The sequence below is a fragment of the Strongylocentrotus purpuratus genome, unplaced genomic scaffold, assembly GCF_000002235.5.
Source record: "Strongylocentrotus purpuratus isolate Spur 01 unplaced genomic scaffold, Spur_5.0 spur5_scaffold_6, whole genome shotgun sequence".
NCBI lineage: Eukaryota > Metazoa > Echinodermata > Echinoidea > Camarodonta > Strongylocentrotidae > Strongylocentrotus > Strongylocentrotus purpuratus.
The window spans coordinates 45,797,250-45,805,504 of record NW_022145612.1 but is presented as its reverse complement, the minus strand read 5'-3'; positions in this window follow the sequence as shown (position 1 = coordinate 45,805,504).

The following is an 8,255-nucleotide window of genomic DNA, read 5'->3' as shown; positions in this document are numbered from 1 at the left end:
CCTTATTTTTCTGCTTTCATACAAAATGATGTTTTTACAAAGGTTGAATTGCCCTTAATCATTTTTATTCACCCCCCCCCCCCCTGCGTCATTGGCGAATGATTACTTATCTAATTTGTAAAGATTCTAAGTTTAACACTATTTAACTATTCCTGCATTCTAAATTTGTATAAAAACAATAGAACTTGCATGACAAAGCACGCCTTTAGTATTGCGGAGTACAGGTCGTTCATGCGAGTTACGTCTCGAGGCAGTTTTCATCTGAGAGTTGACCCCCCCCCCCCCCCCCCCCCCCTCTCTCTCTCTCTCTCTCTCTCTCTCTCTCTTTCTCTCTTTCTCTCTTTCTCTACACTTAACATGGTGGCAGTGAAACTGAAAAGTCTCTCTCTCTCTCTCTCTCTATCTATCTATCTCTCTCTCTCTCTCTCTCTCTCTCTTTCTCTCTTTCTCTCTTTCTCTACACTTAACATGGTGGCAGTGAAACTGAAAAGTCATGTGAGAAAACCTACTGGTAGCTTCATTTGGATTCCTGGTCATCGTGATGGATAATTTGTTAAACTCTCCTTCCTTGCAATGTTATTCTCCCATAGTGCATTCAAGATTAAGTGTAAAATATAGAAAATAAACAAGAATATAAACAAATAGGAGGGTTGAATTTTATGTAGATGTTTCAGAATCTCTATGCGATAAAGTTTTCCAGTTCTTAGCGTTTGTAAATTTATATTTTGGTCTCATAATAATATACAAACAATGTCATTTTAAATGTTTTAAACATGCATACTTACTTACGTATCTACCTACCTACTTATATATATTCCACCCCATCTCTCTCTCTCTCTCTCTCTCTCTCTCTCTCTCTCTCTCTATATATATATATATATATATATATATATATATCCTCTCTCTCTCTCTCTCTCTTTTCAATTCCTTTTATATGTTTTCTCATTGTTTTTACATCCTTGGTATTGTACTATCCGTGGGGCCTTCTTCCATGAAGGCTAAAGCACATTGAAATAGGAATAACAATAATCCTGGTCACATTTGTATATACGTTTGATTTAGTTTATCTATTTTCAGCATTATTAAGCCTGTTTTTATCTTTATCACCTTCGTCATCATCATATATTATGTCTATTACCTGATTTGTTTTGTTCGTTTCCATTTTTAACTGTTTCATTTGTTCTATACATCCCTTCATTATAGCTTCTCATGGCGTGCTTGCTCTGGAAAATGAACTTTAATACAATACCATTATATTCTCTCGTTTCCATTCCAACCATATCAGCTTCTATTTTTCGAATTCATTCGACACCACAACACGATATAATAGGAAGTAATGACGCTATATATTACCTCTGTTTAGTATGAAGTAACACATTCCTGTTCAGTCACACGTCAGATAGCTGTACCAACTGACCGACAGACGCTGTCGTTACGTGGCCAGAAAGTTGGAGGAATTGCTGACCGCGGCCGAAATCAAACGAATCGTCAGGGGTCAGCTGAATTGACCAGGCAGTGGGTCATATCAGCTGTTCATTACACCGGCGGAGATTTTAATCAGCTGTATCGCACCTAGCTTGTTAGCTATGCTATGTATAGCGGCCAAATATCGGGAATAATGTCATGCATATACAAATTTTAAAATCCATATAATTTAACAGCCAAATTCAGGACGGGGTCGGTTTGCTTTTAAACTATGCTCTTGGATACTGGCCAACTGGGCCATTATCCTTCTTCTCTGTATTATTATCAAATGTTATCAAATAATGCAATGCACAACCAGGTAAATTATCAACACAAGAGACTTCATATGAATTACCGTTTGTCATTTTCTAAACATGTAATCTAATTTCAAGTAATGTATAATTACATATACTTGTAAAATTATTTATACAGTTTCCATGTATCTTTCAAATAATTTTCCATATTTGTAATAATTATTATGCCTATTTGGTATTGTAAAACAAAATATTCATGTACTAGTGTGAAAGAATTTTTTCTGAAAAATACATACAAATGCAAATTTACATCGCATTACTAAATGTTTCGATGTGATGCTGAAATCTGCGTGTATATTCAATTCAATCATGACGCACTTTCATATCGATGAAAACTGTGACACTATAAAATACACTGAGACACACAAATATTTATAGTATTTTTGTATTTTTTATATTTTAAATGCCGATGAAAATCTTCCAGTAAAATATGGAAGATAGATTAATAGTAATATAAGAAAGAGTTAATATTAATGTGCTTATTCATATGGTGAGTTACTTTCGTTCTTCAACCAGTGATAATGGTTTTATCCAGGTATTGCAAAAATAAAATATATATATATATTACCAATCTCGACGTCAATGGAAGTAATTTGCTGTTGTAAGCATGTTTCTACTAATCTTTAGATTATTTTAAAGCTTATCATTGTCAGTTATGTTTTATATTTAAGCGTGAAATGATACTGTAGTGATTCATTAAAAAAATAAATTGTATATCGTTCATTACAAATAGAGGATATAATCTCTTCTTAGGATTGGGGTCAATTATTTAATCGTTTAACCTACTTTCCATGATCACATCAAGAAACCAGGCCATGGATTTATCGGGTCAGTTCTTGTTTTAAATCATTTTAAGATCAATGGGGTCGAAATAACCAAGCGTGGACAATGTTGACCGGAGGGTGAAGCAAAGAGCTCGAAGATTGGGAGAGAGAAGAGGGGTGGAGAATTAGAGGGGGATGGGGAAAGGGCAAATGGAGAGGGAGAAAGGGGAGAGAGATTGAGAGAGAGGGAGGTGGGGAGATTATCACGGGAGATGAACGAGAGAGAGATAGAGAGAGAGGGGGAGGGGTGACAGAGACAGAGAAGGGAGAGACGGAGAGGGGAGTGAGAAATACTTATGATAGAGGTGCAGGAGAGACGAATGAAAGAGAAAAAGAAAATAAGAGTAAAAGAGAGATTTTAAAGAAATAAGATGAATAGTTATATAGATAGATAGATATAACCTCATGTTATATATATATATAGAGAGAGAGAGAGAGAGAGAGAGAGAGAGAGAGAGAGAGAGAGAGAGAGAGAAAGAGAGAGGGGGAGACGGGACGGGATTGATAGATCAAGAGGAGAGAAAAGAGACCTACATTCAGTCTCGAATGAATTAAAGAAAGTGAGAGAAGGCTCGACCAAGACGTGGGTGTAAAGGGTCCTGAAGCGGTATGTGGTGATGAATATTGATATTGATCGTATTGTTGATGATGGGGCATAATGGAAAAGAAAAAAAAGATGCTAGAACTGAACATTCACAAAAACAACAAATTATAAACAACAACAACAACGAGCCAATGTGTTCGTTCGTTGGGAAAGGAACAGGACTGTAAATAGTTAATTAGCTGTCATTGGCAATAATGGTAGAGCTGATAATGAAGGAAGAAATTTAAAAGATAAGATAAACAGGAAACAAAAATATACATTGAGAACATTTGGTGTAAGATCATGTTCTTATGCTCGCACCACCATCAGGAGATTATATTGCATGGAAGCGTTGAAGTGGTTGACAGAAAAAGGAGCAATGAGAGATTATCTTTTTAGCCTGTCGTCGGAAAGATGACGTCACAAATGTTGAGGTCATATCAAAAGCGGTGTTAGGTCAAGGATGAAAACAAATACAAGAGCGAAAGAAATATGAGGCATATATAGTTACGCTATATAATATATTTAGATTCAAGTCTAAAGACGGAAGAGATTAAAGATAAAAAGAAAAAAAAATCGATACGCATATGACGTCATAAAGGTCATGAATGATGACTACTGAATCTACGCCCCACAAAATGAATTTAGAATTCAACAAGTATACAGAAAGATAATGGGTTTTAGGAGAGAGAATTCAAAAGAAATAAGACTGGAAGAGGGAGAGAAAGGGCAAAAGAAGTATAGTAACATGAAGTAAAATGCTAGAGAAATGTAACGAAATGATCAACCATAAAACAAAATCAAAAGTTTTGTTTGAAATTTATTTCGGATTATACATCTAATGAAGATGTCAACTCACTACTGATGTGTTGGCAATATTTGTATGTTCTATCTCGGGTGCCTACAAGGAAGATTCAGTGGTAAAATTCGTTCCGCTTTAAAGACAGATTGAATCAATGTTATAATCTCTGCTTGTGAGCAAGATAATGGCGTTGTTAAAATAAGGGTCTGGCCTTTGGATCGTCATGCAGTACATCAAATGTAGATATTAACCCATTATAAATAGCTATATTTTCCCGTTAAACTTTAAAATTGACCCTGCAATTCCTGATAAACATGTTTTGTACGCAAATCCTGTTTCAATAGTGGTTACAAAACATGATAGACCTTGTTTTCAATGGCATTCTCATGGTTGTTAGAGCAACAAGATACAATTAGTGTAAATATGTAGACTCACAATGTTGTTACAGTGTACACGTTTTCTCTTCGACCACAATACCTCCCACGCTCATTGTGGAAAAAACAAAGCTTTTAAATGTAAAATAATGTTCTATCCTTGATGTGAAAAACTTTCATAAACAATAAAAAGCTACAATACTATACGTTCTATTTAAGGCTAGAAAGATTGGTTGTAATGGAGTTTTAAAAAAAACGGTGGAATAAGTTTTAGTAAACATGTATGATACAATGAGAGGTAGATAAAATGTTTTTCGGTAGTCGAAATGAAGGAATTCGGCGTGGGTGTTTTTTGAATGGCTCATCATATTGGAGGACTTCTTTTGCTGAACACCCTCCTCCCTTCTTTGCGTGGTCTTCCCTATTTTTTCCTCTTGATTTGTTTCACTTATATCACATTCATCTCATGAATTCTTAACCAATTTTCTTTAAATAAATTTTTTTCTTTGTCGCTTTTCCTCGTTATCATTGCTTGTCTCTGTTCACGTCAGAATAGTGATGCTTATACGGTTAACCTGCAACGCCATGAACAACGTCATGCTTATGAAGAACATAAAGATATGTGTCGTCAGTTTATCGCTTAATCCTTAGCACTTATTCCTTAACAAACATAAATAAGACGCTTGATCGATGAAAGCATTTTAAAATCTCATATTTACTACCCACTCAACATAAGACACAAAACATGTAGGGCACTGCAGAATATCAATATGTTAGCCCCTCCAACAGACCATGGAGATCACCAAGAATGGCTGTTACGTGATATCATTTTTAAATCATCAGTCAAAATGGATTTATACTTACTCCTCCTTCGAGATTAATGTTCCAAGACATGAGTCATCCACCCACACACAGAAGCATGAATATTTTGTAGTCATTTGTTTTATTGATTCAGGTGATATATTGCGTGGGTAGATTTAATTATGTACGATAGTACTTAAGAGGAATAGAGGGGGTAGCCCCCTCCTTCCCCGTTCAGATGCGCGCACTTTTACACAAATTAATGAATGTGTTATGTACATTGTAACTATGTTAAATGCATATATCATTACATTGGGGTAGTACTTGAACATTCAGGATTATGTTTGCATTTGGCAAGAGCCCCCCCCCCCCCCCTCCTCTCAATCAACGAAAACAGGGGCGTCTACAGAGGGGGTGTTACATGTCAGCAACAATCTCAAAAAAATATATGACGCATTCTTCTCCTTCGCCGCCCCCATTGGAATTTTGTTCATGGACATCTGTCTGCAAATACGTAATGTCCAGTAGGAAATGACGATATGTCTACGTAGTTGTAATTTTGCGATGTGGGTCAAAGAATATTATCTCAACCCTGTCCTCAATCTTCACAGAAATTAGCACGGCAAGGGACGGAAACGGTATTGAAATTAAAAACCAATCCCAACGAATCGATTCCGAACAAAAACAAAAATATATCGGTTTATGCGAAAGTTTCTCTGTTTTATCAGCTTACACCATCAATAGGATACCAATCTGATTTCATGGAAATGTCCTCATCACTATGAATAAGAGCAATTCAAATCCGTGGTTACTAGGAGTATCGGGACGTCATCATGCGAATAAATCCCTCACGGCAGAATAGTTATTAACACTCGATAATCTTCTTACCCCATTTAGGTTCAAGGAAACTCTTGAATCGTTATTAGAGTACTGGTATGTCATAAAAGCGAAGAGAAATGATGGGAAAGAAGAGACGAGACTTTCAGATGAAAGTGAATATTGGGATCATGAACATAGATTATGTGATTGACGGGTAAGATCTAGTTTCTTTTTGTGAAAGGCCTCCCAGAGAGAGAAACAGGTGACTTGCGTGAAACGGAAATAAGTTGATTGGGACGGGAAGTCTCCCGACTCGCTGGGGGTGTGGTGGCTACCCCCCCCCCCCCTCCTCCAAAGAGTGTCTGATTATGCTCTGATGGCACTTTTAACAACCCGTCGTTATTATAATGAACAATAATATGTCGACATACGTGTATAAACACAAATGTGTTTACTTTGCTATATAAGACTGTCCAGGGACATTTTATTGGGGGAAAGAAATTATTTTAGCGAAGCCGGAAAAAGGAACATTGATAACACTGGTTCGTTACTAAAGAAGAGAAACACAAATTAGAAGAAGAAAAAACACTACCAAAACAGAATTTGGTGGTGTTTTTGCAAGATGAGTATAACAAGGCCTGACCTATTTTCCAATCGGCCTTTGACATTAACTAGGGTAATTGAATACTGCGGGATTCACACCATCGAGAGGTCCCATTCGTTTACCCAGCAGGCCTTGCGCAGTATCTGGGAAGTAAACAGTGCTAATTTGCGAGACCGGCCATGAGGGTTTGAAGATGTCTGGGGATTGAAATGTCCAGGTCATTGTTTGATGTAGTATATCCAGCTCTTTTCCTCTTTCCTCCATGCAAGATGCGATGTTGCCCGGTGTTTGAGGCAAAGGCCCGCTTTTTGATTGCTATAACCCCCATCCAACTCTCCTCCCCATCCCCCATCTCAAATCTATCCTTTGTCCCAAATTCAGGTTTCTTTGCCAATAGCGCAACACTCCCCCCTTTCTCTCCCTCTCTCTCCATTCTTGTCTCTATTTCATTCTAAGTCTCTCCCTCTCTCTCTCTCTCTCTCTCTCTCTCTCTCTCTCTCTCTCTCTCTCTCTCTCTCTCTCTCTCTCTCTCTCTCTCCCCCCCCCACCTATTTCACATCTTTATTCTCCTATGGACCGCAGTGTATTTGGGGAAAGGAGTAGATAGGACCACACGCCCTAGGACCTTCCAGTTAAACAGTGAGCACAAAAACGCCCAACAACAGGGAGAAAAGAACAAGGAGGGATCTCGTATCTCACGTAATTACATTTCTTAACGATTCTGTGTAATTCAGCACCTTATGCTACGGTCACAAAGGTTCGTACGAACGATAATTTCGTACGAATCTCCCTGTTTTTCCATTGTCTTCCCGAATTTCCATTGTCTGAAAATCGTTCGTACGGCGTTCGTAGCAGTTCGTAATGGCATTTGTGACCGAGGCTTTAAACAGAGACTATAAAAGTAGATGAGGAAATTGTTTTGTAAAGTGCTGAAAAAATTAACAATTATTAACAATCAACCTAAAAAGGCTCCTTCACTTTGCTCCCTCAAATATGCTTCTTCCTGCTTTTATTTCTAACAATCAATATATAGGGATATATAGGATTATAAGAATGATATGGGGATATATAGGATTATAAGAATGAAGAGTATAATCCGTTCAATTTTCTAACGAAAGGTCCGCAGACTAATCATCTTGGGAATCGCTCGTCACATTGTTTTTCTTGGAACAGTACCCAAAGCTCACCAAACCTGGCTCAGTATGCACTATTCATAGCGACTAATAAAGGTCGGAAGGGTGTGTATGACATTTTCGGGGAACTATACGTGAGATGGAGATCAAATGCTGATTATAGACGGTAAATCCTGTCTTCACGCTTCATGCTTAAGATCAAATGGCGTCTCATACATTCTCAACGAGCGGAAGGATCATCGGCGACTATGGGGGAAAGATTTCATACCTCAAACATTGTATGCATGATATTATAGCCTGCGGTAGTTCCCTTTAGATGCTCACATTATAGCTTGATTTAAGTCGCAAGGGAATTTCCAGGGTTTAGGGAAATGTTGTTGGACTGCTGCATTTGAGGTGATCCTAATCCTGAACTAGAATTAGACATTTCTAGAATTCGTCAACCTAAGTCAATTTTTCCATGCTGAAGCAAAGTGTGTCATCCTAAAATTATAGATCACGTGTTGCTTTGTCATTTTCTCCATTGTATTCTTATTA